Source organism: Arachis ipaensis, chromosome B3, assembly GCF_059453495.1.
Source record: "Arachis ipaensis isolate K30076 ecotype BB chromosome B3, ASM5945349v1, whole genome shotgun sequence".
Lineage (NCBI taxonomy): Eukaryota > Viridiplantae > Streptophyta > Magnoliopsida > Fabales > Fabaceae > Arachis > Arachis ipaensis.
Window position 1 is genome coordinate 112,128,914 of NC_142438.1, and position 2,333 is coordinate 112,131,246.

Sequence of the window (2,333 nt, forward strand, 5' to 3'; positions counted from 1 at the left end):
TATCTTATCTTTTTCAAATATCTTTTCTAACTTCTTATCTTCTAATCTTTTCAAAATTAATTTTCAAAATTTGTTTCAACTAACTAATTAACTTTTTGTTTGTTTCTTATCTCTTTCAAAACCACCTAACTAACTATCCCTCTATAATTTTCGAAAATCCCTTCCCTCTTTTTCAAAATTTCTTTTTAATTAACTAATTAATTTAATTTTTTATTTTAATTTTATTTCATTCCTAATTTTCGAAAATTACTAACCTTTTTTTAAAAAAAAAAAACTATTTTCGAAATTTAACTTTAAATTTTAATTTTTAATTTTCGAAAATCATCTCACCTCTCATCTCCTTCTATTTATTTATTCATTTACTAACACTTCTCTTCATCTCATATCTCTGCTCTCCTCACCCTTGTGTTTGGATTCTCCTCCCTTCTCTTTCCTTACATTACATTCTTTTTTTCTTCTACTCACACAAAGGAACCTCTCTCTACTGAGACAAAGAGGATCCCTATTATTATTTTCTGTTCCCTTCTTTTTCATATGAGCAGGAGCAAGGACAAGAACATTCTTGTTGAAGCAGACCCTGAACCTGAAAGGACTCTAAAAAGGAAACTAAGAGAAGTTAAAATACAGCAATCCAGAGACAACCTTACAGGAATTTTTGAACAAGAAGAGGAGATGGCAGCCGAAAATAATAACAATGCAAGGAGAATGCTTGGTGACTTCACTGCACCTAATTCCAATTTACATGGAAGAAGCATCTCAATTCCTACCATTGGAGCAAACAACTTTGAGCTTAAACCTCAATTAGTTTCTCTGATGCAACAAAACTGCAAGTTTCATGGACTTCCATCTGAAGATCCTTTTCAGTTCTTAACTGAATTCTTGCAGATATGTGATACTGTTAAGACTAATGGAGTAGATCCCAAAGTCTACAGGCTCATGCTTTTCCCTTTTGCTGTGAGAGATAGAGCTAGAATATGGTTAGATTCTCAACCTAAAGATAGCCTGAACTCTTGGGATAAGCTGGTCAAGGCTTTCTTAGCTAAGTTCTTTCCTCTTCAAAAGCTGAGTAAGCTTAGAGTGGATGTTCAAACCTTCAGACAGAAAGAAGTGAATCCCTCTATGAAGCTTGGGAGAGATACAAGGAACTGACCAAAAAGTGTCCTTCTGACATGCTTTCAGAATGGACCATCCTGGATATATTCTATGATGGTCTGTCTGAATTAGCTAAGATGTCATTGGATACTTCTGCAGGTGGATCCATTCACCTAAAGAAAATGCCTGCAGAAGCTCAAGAACTTATTGACATGGTTGCTAATAACCAGTTTATGTACACTTCTGAGAGGAATCCTGTAAGTAATGGGACGCCTCAGAAGAAGGGAGTTCTTGAAATTGATACTCTGAATGCCATATTGGCTCATAACAAAATATTGACTCAGCAAGTCAATATGATTTCTCAGAGTCTGAATGGAATGCAAGCTGTATCCAATAGTACTCAAGAGGCATCTTCTGAAGAATAAGCTTATGATCCTGAGAACCCTGCAATAGCAGAGGTGAATTACATGGGTGAACCATATGGAAACACCTATAATCCCTCATGGAGAAATCACCCAAATCTCTCATGGAAGGATCAACAAAAGCCTCAACAAGGCTTTAATAATGGTGGAAGAAACAGGTTTAGCAATAGCAAGCCTTTTTCATCATCCACTTAGCAACAGACAGAGAACTCTGAACAAAATACCTCTAATTTAGCAAACTTAGTCTCTGATCTACCTAAGGCTACTCTGAGTTTCATGAATGAAACAAGGTCCTCCATTAGAAATTTGGAGGCACAAGTGGGCCAGCTGAGTAAGAAGATCACTGAAACCCCTCCTAGTGCTCTCCCAAGCAATACAGAAGAAAATCCAAAAGGAGAGTGCAAGGCCATTGATATAACCATCATGGCCGAATCCAAGAAGGAAGGGGAGGACGTGAATCCCAAGGAGGAAGACCTCTTGGGACGTCCAGTGATCAATAAGAAGTTTCCCTCTGAGAAACCAAAGGACTCTGAGGCTCATCTAGAGACCATAGAGATTCCATTGAACCTCCTTGTGCCATTCATGAGCTCTGATGAGTATTCTTCTTCTGAAGAGAATGAAGATGTTACTGAAGAGCAAGTTGCCAAGTTTCTTGGTGCAATCATGAAGTTGAATGCTAATTTATTTGGTAATGATACTTGGGGAGATGAACCTCCCCTGTTCACCAATGAACTAAATGCATTGGATCAATTGAGATTGCCTCAGAAGAAGTAGGATCCTGGAAAGTTCTTAATAGCTTGTACCATAGGCTCCATGACC

At 37.4% G+C, this 2,333-nt stretch overlaps 1 non-coding gene across 1 annotated transcript; it reads right to left on the minus strand.

Annotated features, from left to right (window-relative positions):
• Positions 1-1,068: 1,068 nt before the first annotated feature.
• On the minus strand, positions 1,069-1,175 carry LOC148572063 (small nucleolar RNA R71). Its single transcript, XR_015908584.1, has one exon. It is a non-coding gene; the product is annotated as a small nucleolar RNA R71 (small nucleolar RNA).
• Positions 1,176-2,333: the final 1,158 nt, after the last annotated feature.